This window comes from Botryllus schlosseri, chromosome 9 (genome assembly GCF_051294905.1).
Source record: "Botryllus schlosseri isolate E-star chromosome 9, Bs_hap1, whole genome shotgun sequence".
Classification (NCBI taxonomy): Eukaryota; Metazoa; Chordata; class Ascidiacea; order Stolidobranchia; family Styelidae; genus Botryllus; species Botryllus schlosseri.
Genome location: NC_137244.1, coordinates 3,419,170 through 3,433,187, shown reverse-complemented (window position 1 = coordinate 3,433,187; position 14,018 = coordinate 3,419,170). Strand labels below are relative to the sequence as shown.

Sequence of the window (14,018 nt, the reverse complement as noted above, 5' to 3'; positions counted from 1 at the left end):
GACCGCGACCCAAATATGAGTGTTAATGACAGCACCTGACCCAAGCATCACCCACCGGAATGAATGCATTTCTAAAGCTAGTATGCTACATTTTTATAAGCAATTGGGCATGTGCGAAATAGAGAAGGCGCAGACAACCAATTGTACGCAACGTAGTTCCATGAACCATTGCATTACACAAAAGTCATTTATTCCGTCCGTTGATGTCATATGAAATTTATCCTTCATGTAGCATTATCTATGCACGACTCTTAGGTATTGGGCTCTATTCTTATGTCAACACTGTTCCAACTATTCTATTCACGACCTCCTTGCAGGTAACTTAATTTGTGAGCTTTGAGACCATGCATCGTTGAATCGAGTGATCAATTTCACAAAATCAAGCACTGAAGCAAATTTCTACACACTATCCATCGAATCGATATCTTTGATGACAACGTACACGCGTCAGAAACATCATCGAGATTGTAAAATCTATAAGTTGATCATGTCATCTTCAATAAGTATTTTGTCGAAATTAGAGGTGACAGTGGGTTGTGTCGATACTAGGAACTGGAAGGAAATTTGAATCTGAGAGCAGCGATCTGTTCATAGACAGGCTTAATCTATGTTGGCTTTAACGTCAGGGCACGTAATGGTGCCAGCATCATCATGCTACCTTTATATACGATTAGCCACATCGCTTAATGTGTTACTCTGTAAAAGTTGCCTTAGTCACGTTCTGTTGAGAAGACGACTTCAACGTATTGTTGTCTCAAGACATTTTAATAATTCTGTTGCTTTATTTAGCAGCTGTGACTAATTTGATAAATTGTGCCTATTCAGCGGATTTTTTATTGAAAGCAAATCCCGAAGTTATAAATGCGTTGTTTATTAATATTTATGTAACGTTACTTGAGGCTCTCGCGGGCCGCACAAAATCTTGTCGTAGGCCATAATAGTATACCCACACCCAAAGGGCCGAAACGGGTGATAGGCCTATATGAAATTAGAACCGGACTCAGAATTATATCTCGGTCATAAATCCTACGTTGCTATACGTGCATTCGTTCCTGCGTTCCTATTTTAATGCATAATATTGATGAAACTGTTGTACTCGATTTATCCCGCGGTATAAATCTTAGGTGGGTTAAGGTTTAGTGTGTATCGAGTGCATATTCACAGCCGTCATCAGGGATGGTACACGGGAAGAAATAGATAGTCTTTTCGCTAAAGGTAAACCCTGATATAAAAGCTCTGCGGATAACAGCAATCCCAAGCTTGATATGCGAATGCGATATGAACGTTATAGTCATACAGTCCTTGCAAATCCGACTGAATTCCTACATATCGACAATTGTTTATAGAAAATGTAAGGAATTCGACTTAAAACATTGCATGAGTAGAGATGGAAGTTGGCTAAAGAGAAAGTTACTGAACAAATACTGTATGTAGAGTGGCGAGCATATATAGTATTGTGACTGTCAGAACTTTACACATTATTCGTCACTCTATTGCATATATAAAAACATATACTCATTAGATAGAAACTCTTGCCTTGATAGAGTCGATTAATTCTTCGTCCTCTGCCACGTCAGGATGAATCGCGATGACCAAGCCTCTATAACCTCCGTTGTCGATCGTGACTTTTGTGGAAGACAGACTCGCACGTCCAAAGTGGGAAAGAAATGCGCATTGTATGGCTAAAATCAGCCAAATTCTTTTATCGCGAAGGCCGGACAGCATTGTTTGGAACTGAGTTCGATGCACCGACAACTATATTCCAATCCTGAACTAGTTTCGAAAAGTCAACAAAGATTTTAAATAAAGCGAGGAATAATAATATTTAAAGCACCTCATGATTGTTCGTGAGACAACATCTTTGATGCGGATTGCTTCTACAAGCCCTACTGTAATGGAAACAGGAAGTGAATAGAATACCAGATTTCTCGCAAAATTATATATATATATAGCCTATACATAGGAAATATTATGAAACATTACTAGGCGTCGAGGTATTTCCTATTAGTTAGATTTACCATAAGTCCTCTTTTGATAGGATTTGTCCACTTTTTCAAGAAATCAATAGTGTCCGCAAAGGACGCTCGAATGTCTTTCGGAATTTGAATTATTTTTCTAAAAAGTGTGCTACAATACTTGCAAAAATGGGAGTCCGACGTACTGAACGCCAGGGTTGGCTAAAAAAAGAAATGAAAAACACCCTGACGGGTATTTCGGGAGCGGGAGCGGAGATAGGACCTCTTTGTTAGTCAATCCAATACTATTGCTCGAAAAAATTTCGAAATCACCCGTTTTATCTTCCGGTATTATAGATTTTAAAACTTTGAAAAAGTGTGTTCATTTGGATTTCAAAATGTGGGAACCCTACTATTAGTAGCGGGAATATGATCAAGCATATGATATGGTAGATTGTTAGGGGATGAATGAAGCGATTCTGTGCGGTATTCAATCCATAATCTTACGTATAATTTTGAAGCTTCCACAGTGCAATAATTTGTAAGTCTTGTATGATTCAATTTCTGCGTAGGACAAAAGTAGTTTTCGGGTGGATCAACGTCGTTTAAAGGAGTGGAATACTCAGAACTACAATCGGGGAATATATCCAAGTATATACATGGAATATTCTATACTTGTTCTTGAGTAATATCAAGACCTCGCCAACATTGTTGTTTGAGTGGCATAATTGAATTTTTTACTGCCACTGCCTGTACATTATAATTCCGCCAAGGATCACCGCCTGACATGTAAAGTTGAGAGCCTGCTGACCACCGAATATTCCCTCTATTTCCAAAACGAAAATACGGTGATAAGCCACGCACCAGAAAATGGAACAAATCAGAACTATTACATTGGATTTACAAACAATTATCTAGATTCCGTCACACTCTTACTAAGCCAACGATCACTTCGACAAGCTTCGGATATATCACCGATGTGGTGCTTATTGTACAGTTATATAGGCCTACTCGTTGACATCAATATTAAATCTATATGTCATGGGAATTTTCTAGGACTTGTGCGGACAAGTTGGTTAAAAATATATATTCATGATATGAAGGCAAAACATAGTCTCCAGTGAGAGCCTATTTATTGACAGTCAGTGTTTAAATAATCCCCGAACGTTGCGTGCCAGTCAACAGAAATCTTCCACGAAACAGATATTTGTTCAATAAGTGATGTATTCGGTTATTTATCGAGAGTTCGCATGAATTGAGTCTTTGTCGCAGAGGAGGTAAACAATTAAAATCTTATCAACATATTTACAAATATTGTACTTATATTGATCGATTTACATACATACAATATTGAGCAATATATTCGCAACTCGTGCGGATAACTCAAACGCTGCGTTGGTATATTAATTCACAGCAGACACCAATTATTTTGTTTATTGCAATTTATTTCATATCATTGACCGGTCATGCAAATGTTCACGTGATTACTATTGCAAATAACAAGAAGTCGACGCTAATGTGGGGGTGGTGTGAACGTTAGATTCACGTTCGCGTTCTGTGTGTGAGCCTCAGCAATTTAGAGCAGTGGTTCTCAACCTTCTTCACCTCGTGGACCGGTAAAATTTCAAAAAATATTTTGCGGACCGGTGTACTTTCAAAAATTGAAATCATCCAAAAATGTTAAGTATGTAGTCGATTATTTTGCAAGCATGGTGCTAGAGAGTGACATTTTTAGGGTTTTGATCGTAATTAATTATGTTCATGATGGCATCCATGAGATTGTACGGTAGTGAGTCTGCTGAGTCGACTGTCGAGAGTTGTTCACAGTCTTTCGCGCAGAAGGCCGTGGATTTAACCGACTACGCCAAGTAGAATGATATTATTATCTTCGACAATATCGAGACCTTACCTCTCGCATTGCGCTATATTCCCGAACAATAAATATGAAAATTGGGTGATTTTGGGAGAAAAATGTTCAAAATCTTGTCATTCATGAACTTCGATAGAAAATACCAATAGTAATCGAAGGTTTCACAATTTCGTTCACTCATACTGACGACAGGTGAGGTACTGGCTTACTTGCCTCCCCTGACCCGACGTCACTGCTATATCACAGCTTATAGAGTGGGTATAGGCATTACTGCTGTAGTGACCATGTTTGGCTCCACCTACGCATGTGATCATGGGTTCTCGTGATTAAAAGGAGCATCACGATGAACTTACGCTCTCGTAACTCAAGTTTCGCTGGCCTAAATAAGGCAACTAGCATAATTAGTACGAATTTTTACAGAGAAAATGTGGCGCACACGACGAATCCTATGTAGTGAGTTCGAATTAGTGCTACCAAGACGATGATGACGTCACGGATTTCAATTGTGACATAACAGTAAATTTACATGTATGGCTCTTTGGGAGTTAAAATGGAAAAAATAGGGCCAATATAGCTCTTCGGACAAAAAAGGTTCTCGACCCCTGAAATGGACATATTCATATATATATCGGTGTTTTCGGTCAACAGAGGCCAGTCCTTTTCGGTCAAAGTGGCAACAACTAATCAAGAGGACTTTAGTGACGCGAAATCGCGCGGAAAAATTGAAAAAAGTTGAATAAAGTTTCGAAAATTTCTCTATAAGTTCTAAATTAGTTTAAAATTTTATATTTTATTTATTTTATCAATGGATAAGCATTCAACATATTCCCTCTTGAAATTAAAATGTAAAAGTGAAATATAATTGGCGGATCGGAAGGAAAGTAGTCGCGGACTGGCACCGGTCCGTGGACTGGCGGTTGAGGACCACTAATTTAGAGGTTCACGTTCACAAACGAACCTTGTTAGGTTCGGCACTGTGAACCTTTTTCATATATTACAATTTTCACTTCATTATAATATCTTTGGTTGATATTTAGTGCATTTCAACTACTGGCCACTCTATGCATGGCGCTGGCAGCATAAAAAAGAAACGCACTAAACGAGCATGCACTTTGACAATCTCAGAAATCTTACTTGTTTTGTTACAAAAGTTTGGTTGAGATATCCAGCTTTCCGTTTTTGAATATTTAGTGACTATCTGCTGTGAGCTTGACCTGCAATCACACAACATCAAGAGCCATATACGCTACATGTATAGGTAGTCAGCGAATGAATCTTATTCGACCAATCAATGAAATTGATATCGTTATTTGATGCAAAACTAGCAGATGTGAGGGTCAATCTTGATTTCATATGTGTATTGTATCATAAAAACCAAATCCGTGCGATTGGTTTGTTGGCTTGGCTACTGCTGTTTAACTTGTTAATGGGTAATATCGGTAGAAACTAGAAAGCATAGTAAGTAGTAACCCGTTTTACACTCTGCTCAATATCAACATCGTAATAATCAGACGCCGGATACATTGTCCAGTCTGGCCTGGACCGTTACCACGTTAGTTTATATTCCCTCGCACGTTCTCATCGAAATTGTTGCCAAAGCGACGGAAGATATTGTTTTATTGGATTATTATATCATTTGATTGCCCTATTTGATACATTTGGCGGAGTTTAAAACGTCAATATGTACTTCATAGGTTCACACCATAGAATATAGAACAGGGGTGGGTAATTATTTTTCCCCGCGGGCCAAATGAAAAGCCGAAATATGTTGGCGGGCCGAGTGAGAAATTTTAGAATATCCAGTGTATTGATTTTATTTCTAAATTGGAAGCAGTGAATTGTACGAATTGGTGCTCAGTGGATGTGTTGATATTTGAGAATGACAAAGTGACGTTTAATTACCACCAAAAATATTTATTTTTTGTGATATTTTAGAACAATGTTAAACATGATACATTTTGAATTACCTTTTATGCCCTAATCGCGGCAAGCGCGGAATTTTTTCATGATTCATGATTCAATCGGTCAATAATATAGGTAATTGCAAATATATTGCTATATTTTTTAACCTCTCTCAGCCCATACGTATAGTGGCCTACTCAGTTTTACCGCGATAGCTGAGTGAGGTACAAAATATTCGGGAGCGACCGTTGGTATAATTACTTCGTTACATGTTGTTATTTTGTGACCTCCCGTCTGCTATGTGAAATGATACTGAAATCGCCAAAGCGTGCCAAACTAAAAAGACGCACCCGATTTTCGATTGGCATTTCTTCACTGGCAAATATTGCCTATGGACAGTTGGACTTCGTGGTTTTCGGTCAACATAAGGGCAGTCCTTTCCGGCCAAGATTTTCTCGCTGTCGAGCATTTTTTCCCTTTACTTTGCTATTATGAGCAGCAGTTGAAATTGCAGTGCCTTCTCGGAATCCCGTATTGGCCTAAAGTTCATTTATCTTGGTGCGTCGTGGCGCGCGGTAATGGCTAAGGCCTAAATGCCCAATTCTAAAAAAAGACACCGATCTCTAAATCGCGAGGAGCGCGAGAAAAATTTGAATGAAGTTGCATAAATTTTCAAAAAAAATACCCTATAATTTATGTTCATTCATGAAATAATTTTGGGCGATCGTCGAGCTCGCCACCCAATTGGGGGGGGGGGGGGGGGGGGTTTGGGGTGCGGGAGTTACAGTCCTGATGATTATATATAGCTTATTGTCTGGGTAGGTGGATTCCGAGAAGTATGCAGCTTGCCGAAATGTCCTCGTTGTTCAGCCAAGGTTGAAGTTATTAACTATATTTGAATTTCATTTTTCGGCTTTCTTTTTTGACATCCTTTATGGGCGGTGATATACATAAACATCATGGGCACTGATTCACTTGTTTCACGAATTATGGATTTGTAAACACATCACGTAACAATTTGAAACACAGATCGTGTAATGCAGTGGTTCACTACCTTTTATTAGACACGACCCCCTTTATCATAGTAAAAAATTTCGCGCCCCCTTATCGCCACATCACAAATCCAACAGGGATGCTAGCAACCCCAACAGATTGCTTGATGGCATGGAAGGTCATGAGTCATGACTGTTGCTGATAGAAATTGGTTTATATATAGAGAAACACTCGTGAATTGGAGGTAATTTCAAGCAACCTTTCGCGGGCCGCACAGAACCGCTCGGCAGGCCGCATTTGGCCCGCGGGCCGCACTTGGCCCAGGCCTGATATAGAAGGACCTTCAATATTCTTTGGTTCACACTATCCCTAACGGGTGTCAAACATTAGGCACGTGGGAGTGATCCAGACGGACAGAAAATGCTTGTATTATATAACGCATTTCTATCAAAAGTTTGTTACACTGTACAAAAAATAACCCCTATTTACCGCGAAATGTCTGGAAGCAGGGTGGTCAGCCACTTGGCAGTAATATACCATTATCGTCACTCAATGTAAATTTAACTTACAGCCGTCGGGTAATCTAGCTTTACACGCTAGACTGTAATGGTACAGTCCCCTCTCTGGTATATCCAATCTACATTTTCGACCGAGACTGTAATTTTACCGCCTAGCTATACATGCTGCCGTGTATATCAGATTACAGGCCAGCTTGTAAATTCACGTTCATCCATACCATACCTATCCCAAAGCAACGCGATGCTAAAATACCACAAAAGTTTCTTCACGCTCTCAAAACGACATCGGGACAAACTGTATAATAGGTGTGGAGTGAAAATGACTTTTTGTTTTAAACCTAAAAACGAGGTTCTTAAATCCCGAAAAATTACCTAAAGCTTCAATAAAAATTGACTTTAGGGGATTGTCCTCATTTTCCAGCCGGCAACCCCCAAATTTCTGCGCGCGAGAGGGTCAAATTGCCCATCTCGACAAACATTAGTCGTAGAGTCATGATATATAGCTTAAAAGCTGCAAAACGATCATGTTTCTATCAGTTGTAAGTAGAATGTTTTCTCTATTGTGAACACAAAACGAGTTACAGCTCAAAAACACTAAAATTCTAAAGTGGGTAAATGATGGGAGTAACTAAGTTACTAAATAAATAAATCTCATTATGTAGAAGCTCACTGGTAGGAGATGTTACTCCATCTATTTTTAGAACAGGCCCGCGGGCAGCTCATCTGGTTCTTGCAGGCTACCTGCAGCCCGTGGGCACCGCGTTGGTGACTCCTGATCTGGAATATGGCTGTGGAAGGAGACCCTGATTGGTCTTCGAACCCCCTTCAGTAGGGTGGGAGGAAACAGTCGTAACGCAAGTCCAGACCACTGAGGGCCACACCGGTTTTACCCAGGGCTTGACAAGTTTCATAAGATCGTAGGCGGCACAATAGGCATCCGCCCGCGAGCACACTCCGATACCCTCTGAAGCCTGCCGGACAGACAACATGACGCCTTAATGCATCTTCCACGCTGGGGCCGGTTTGTTTCTCCTCTCGGATTATCCTTTAGACCTCTTTCTGTTGCCACCAAAGACCAACCCATCCTCAGACGAGGCTGGGAGGCCATTGCTGACATGGTATATTTGCTACTGAGGCCACAGTCAAAGCATGACTTGCCTATTCTCCTTTCTCATGGAGACGTTGCCCGCTTGGGTATTACGCAACAGTATTCGTGATCAACTTAATCGGGCGTCATCAGCGGCATTCCCCGACCCACTAACGGCTATACCCGCCATGCATTTTCGAATAGCATGGATGTTCTTTTACCATTTTACCTATCTTGCGCACGACGTCGCCCACACACATCGTTGCGTCTTACGCCAAGCACATCTTTTACGTACGCTCGTATGCTTCATAGATCAAGGGATAATCAAGCCCCAGGGGGCTGGGAAGCCAGAGCCTCACACATATTTGCTACTAAGGCAGCAGTCGAAGCACGATTGTGTCCTTCCATCCCACTCAAGGGGTCCCACGACCATGCATTCAGAGTATCCTTTCACAGCCATATTCTAGATCAGGGGTCACCAATGCGGTGCCCGTGGGTCCCAGTTAGCCCGCAAAGATCAGATGAGCCACTCGCGGGCCTGCTCCAAAAATAGATGGAGTAATAGCTCTTACCAGCGAGCTTTTACATAATGAGATTTATTTATTTAGCTGTTATTGTGTAAATCACATCAACATGTAATTTAGTTACTCCTGCCATTTATCCGCTGTAAAATTTTAGTGTTTTTGTGCTGTAACTCATTTTGTGTTCACAATAGAGAACACTTTTTTCTTAAGACAAATAAACATGATGTTTCTGCAGCTTTTGAGCTATATATCATGACTCTACGACCAGCGGTTGTCGAGATGGGAATTTTACCCCCTCACCCACATAAATGGCGGGGGGGGGGAGGGGGGCGGTAAAATGTGTATTCATTCACGATAAAAAAAAAGTATTGCTGCTGGAGGTCTAATGCATGCAGGTAGCACGACTAGTCCCAAGAAAAGGTGAATTAATTCAATTGCCGTACAAACTTCCGTTGTTTCATTTTTTCGTCCTCATTCCTTCTGTATGACTAGTATCTTGCAGTTCCACTAAAAAGAATTCATGCGTAAGTTACTATATTAAACTAAGTTCCCAACCTAGACATGACATTATAAAGACTAAGACAAATAGGCTAACAAACATATAATAAGTTTGGAAGTACGGTACTGGTACACTGGTACACGGCTCCTCTTTTGACATGATATGACAGAGATCCGCAACTTACATCATCATTCAATTGAAGCGAAAGGTGCCTCGTTTGATGCGGCATGTGAGCCAAACATATCGAGCAGTGGATGAAAACATATGTAAGCTATGACGCGATAAATGTCATTCACAAGCTAACAGTTTCAACTACTCTGCGGCGGAGTATGTATGGTGGCGCAGGTCATTATATAAGTCGACTAATATCCCAAAAGAGAACGGAGAATGCGGTGACTGGACTACTTAAGACTAACACATGGATGATGCTCATGGTTACCAGCACAACAGAAACAATATTTTATTAAAGTAGTACAAATACAACAAAAATTATCATGATAATAAACGTCATTTTATTCTGAACCATGAGCTGCGCACGATACCAGACAAGGCTTTCCTGCGACTAATGATTCGATATTGGGGCTAGCCAGACATGCTACTAGCAGAAAGACGATATCATCCTAAAGATTGATCATGTGAGGACACACTATGTTGTTTTCTAAGAATATTGGTCTTGGCAGTTACTGGGCCATTGGCCAATATGCTTATTGATATCAATCTGATTCTCCTTCGATGGAATGCTGTTGCCATCGCCAAAGTCGTTTCAGCTAGTGTGAAATAGTGCACACAGGCACAAGCAAATACCTTCTTTGAAACAAAAACAATAGTAACTTGAAACTGAATTCAATTTTAGCATTTCAAAATGCTTTATATCGCGTTCTTCTAATTTCACAGTTTTTAACAATTCAGTATTGTAATTCTAATCTAATTTGGAAAAAACTGCGCACCGTGCACCTCTAATTCTAATTCTAATCTAATTTGGAACAACTTGTGTATCTCTAATTCTGATCTAATTTGGAAAAAACCGTCTAGCTCTAATTCGAATTCTAATCTAATTCGGAAAAGCTGAAATTATTCTAGTTGTCCAAGTCTGTCTCCAATGGAGCACCCAACGCCCACATCAGGTCAGCTGTGCTGCACATACGTCGGCTCTCGCAGTCAATGATTCGGTCAGAAAGCACCCGAGTCTACCAAATGTCTGCTATAGCGTGCACATGCAGCACGATCTGTGGTGTGCACTCTTCGCACCAACAATATACGGAAAGAGTTCAAGCGACAGAACTTACCAATGGCCTGACCAATGACCATACTAGACGTTGAAACTCGTTGGGGATCAACCTACGTACGACATCCTTGAGCGTCTCATGCAACTCTCCAATGCAAGGACAATGAGATGCTTCTTCAATACAGTTCTTTGACACCTGGTAAAACTCTCGACCACTGGCAGTTGACAATGTTATCATTGAGCAAACGTTCTATACCAATGTTGTCAAACATACGGCCCGCGGAGAAATTCAGAGTATATTGAAATATGGTTATTTTATCCAGCAAATTGGTGACAAATGTTGAGATTTGTTGTAGGAAATACTTCCATTGAATAATCCCTCAAGACAGCAGATATCGATCATGTATATCGGCCTCATTATTATAGGCATCATTATAGTCCATCCGACTGTTGTGGTGTGCTTTCATCTTAGTGACTACTAGGATCAAGTCGGAGACATTGACATCCTATTTCGAAAACGCGAAGAATCCACACTAAGCTCGGTGTTTATTTTTGGAAAAATAGACCAAAAATGCAGTCATTGACAGAGGCGAAAATGCCAATGAGAAGCTGTTATATGCATCAGGGATGGTGTGAACCTCATGAAAGGTTCAGATTCGTATGAACGCGAACCTTTTTGAAAGGTTCTGTGTGAACGCGAACGTGAACCTCATGGCGTCACGTGACGTCATATTAGTAATTCCAACCCTACATTTCAGTGAAATGTAGCCTATATTATTGTAGTCCTACAACACGATACCTTTAGCGACGAATCGGGCCATATAATGCCACAATGCTGAAATACATATTGACGTTATATACGTCACCAAATGTATCAACTAGGGCAGTCAAATGATATAAAACCCCATAAAATCAATATCTGCCGTCGCTTTGCCAACAATTTCGACTTGCAAGGGAATATAAGCTTAGTTCTTAACGGTATAGGCCAGATCGGACAATGTATTCGGCGTCTGGGTATTGATATTGACCGGAGTGTAAAATGAGTTTCTGTACTGGCTACCGATATTACCCCATTAACAAGTTATACAGCAGTAGCCAACACCCCAATCGCACGGATTTGGTTTTTATGATACAATAAACATAAGAAATCAAGATGAACCCCGTACCCCTGCTAGATTTTCTACGTCACAAAACGATTTCATTGATTGGTTGCATAGCATCATGTTACGGAGTCATACCAAAGGGCCCTGCAGTTTCCAAGACACCTCACTCAACTCTACCGGTAAATCGGATTACGTGAGCACAGACGACATGAAATTGATAGCAATAGATATGCAATTCCCTATCTTTTTGTCCGATTTTATCATGATTTATCAAAAAATTTCGCGCTTCGCGCTGCCTCAATGCACTAGTGCACAGTACGGCTAATTTCGTGGCAAAAGCAAACAACGTGATTGGGTGTAGGTTTATCACCCTATGGTAGCCCAAGACCAAAGTTTTTTTGGGGGGATCTGACGAAGTGCTGTTTTGTTTCTGCCAACGGGTATACGCCCGAAGGTGTTTAATTATTATTGAGGGGTCCTACCTTTTCAAACACACTTCACCTGTAAATCTGATTACGTGAGCAGTGAGAGGATAAAATTGATAGCGATATATCATAATGGCCGACTCAATCATGAATTATTTAATTTTTTCGCGCTTGGCGCGTCCAGGCGAGATGAGCTGGCACAGTCAAAGGCGCCCAATGTAGATGACGAGTATCAAGGTAAACAGCTGCGAGCGTGAGGGAGGTCTGGGAGGTGAAGCCACAGAGGCTCGGTTCATCATCATGTGGGGGGCCCAAGACCAACGTTTTTTTAGGGGGGGGGGGGGCTTACGAAGTGCTGTTACGGCCCTGGTGTTATACAAGTCTACGGTTACGGAATCAAAAATAAGAAATATCGGCGTGGTGCAAATGAACATTGTAGTCCACAAGAACCATGATTACCACAAATGACATTAGGGTTGAGTACATCGTGAATGTAAATAATGAAAGTCTTCTCGCTTCGACGAACTTACGCGTAAAAGTTCCACCCTCGCTCGCTGCGCATACATGTGTAATAACATACAGTCACTAAAATTCGATGCATCTGAGCAAGTAGTGGGGAATCTCGGAAGACTGGGGGCCGCGGGCCACATTATCATGTAAGGCGGAAAGCTGTCCGCGGGCCGGACAAAATCCCTACCTGAACTTGGAAAGAAGCGCAATTTATTTTGTTGTTTGTTTAGCATTCAATACCCAGAGCACACGAAATAGTTGAAGAAAAATGCATGTCAACCTTATCAGGGTGCAATAACTGCTGAGACTTTATGCCAATGTCTTTTCCTCTACCTTCATAGCCACTTGTATAGACAGATTCATAGCATTTACGGAAGTGCGCTTATCTTGCTGTAGTTCGCAAATGAAATATCATTTTTGAAGTGGACATCAGAATCGGGGATGAAGTTCAGGACGGTTAGTCGATAGTCAGTGATCTGATCATCCGCTGATATTTTCTGTTGGCATCAAACCACACTGCCTTTTACCGCATGACCAAATTTTATATGGTGATCATAATTGGCTCCAGGCTGAATTTCTAACGAGGGCATCATCAATTTCTTAGTTGCCTATGTTCGGCTCTCTTGGGATATTCCATCAGATCATTAATTCGGTAAAGCCATGTCTTGAAACCCAAGATATTTGCCATGTGCCAAACAGTAGAGTAATCCAATCCAGGCAAGCAATCAAGTAACCCATGCCCCGAGACAGTTTGTTGCACCATCAATTGGAGCCGATGATCATTTTTCTTCGTGTAGTGACACTTCGCAGCATCAGTGAATGATCAATAACTTAATAGAGGTCTAAATATTTCGAATTGTTCAACTGAGAAGGTATACAATAGCATAGGATGTTTTATATATTTATTGTAAATCGTAAATATGTAAATATGTGTATTGGAAATCGTGGATGGTCGCTGATAGGGCGCATTTTTACACGGTCCCCACATGCTATACAGGGCTTTGGAGCCGGAGCCCAGAGCCGGAGCCGGAGCCCGGAGCCGGAGCCCCGGAGCCGTGCATTTTTACCGGAGCCGGAGGCGGAGCTCTACATCAAATTCAGCCGGAGCCGGAGCTGGAGCTGGAGCCAGTTATTTGAGGGGTAGCTCCGGCTCCGACGTATTTTATAAGATGCTATTATATATGCAACAACCATATCTGCTGAGTTCACATAATTCAATAGCAGGCCTTGGCGAGTTTTAGAATCTATCCCTCTTTGGCGCTACCTTTTCCGACTAACCATGTTCCTGGGGATTTAACAGCAGAGCAGTCATATGTTCAATGTTCAATTTTCATACGTGAGTGCCGAGCTCGGTATGCGAAATATGAATATTGTGGGTATTCGGCATGCCCGCAATTTCATCATCAG

The 14,018-nt window shown here is 41.1% G+C and overlaps 1 protein-coding gene across 1 annotated transcript in view; it reads left to right on the top strand.

Moving 5' to 3' along the window:
• LOC145445863 (uncharacterized) overlaps positions 1 to 14,018 on the top strand; it is a 126,924-nt gene that overhangs the window by 675 nt on the left and 112,231 nt on the right. The window lies entirely within an intron of this gene.